Raw genomic sequence first — 324 nt, 5'->3', positions numbered from 1 at the left:
TGGATCCAAGGAGCTAAGGATATAATTGGCCTATAGAGTTTTGGATAACACCCCAGGGATCCAGCAGAAATATGAAGGTTAAATTTTTGGTAGGCAGTGGGCCATTTCTACAGTCTGCCCCTATGGTCCAATTTGAATTCTGGTTGTTGCATTTGAAAGAGAATTCAGTGGCTCAGAACATTTGTTTCCTGATTTTTTAATTTACTTTTAGTATTAGTGTAAAAGGGCAAAAAATGATTGGTCTAAGGTACTGTCTTAAGTGTGGGCTTGCCACATTAATAAAAAAAATGGTATTTTAGAAAACTTGATTTGAAGTTTGACTTT

At 35.8% G+C, this 324-nt stretch overlaps 1 protein-coding gene across 1 annotated transcript in view; it reads left to right on the top strand.

The window, feature by feature from the left end:
- The window catches only part of LOC119593162 (DNA methyltransferase 1-associated protein 1-like), a 10,954-nt gene that overhangs the window by 6,208 nt on the left and 4,422 nt on the right, over positions 1-324 (top strand). The window lies entirely within an intron of this gene.

The sequence above is a fragment of the Penaeus monodon genome, chromosome 31, assembly GCF_015228065.2.
Source record: "Penaeus monodon isolate SGIC_2016 chromosome 31, NSTDA_Pmon_1, whole genome shotgun sequence".
Classification (NCBI taxonomy): domain Eukaryota; kingdom Metazoa; phylum Arthropoda; class Malacostraca; order Decapoda; family Penaeidae; genus Penaeus; species Penaeus monodon.
The sequence above is the reverse complement of the archived record's forward strand: the minus strand, read 5'-3'. Positions and strand labels throughout refer to the sequence as shown.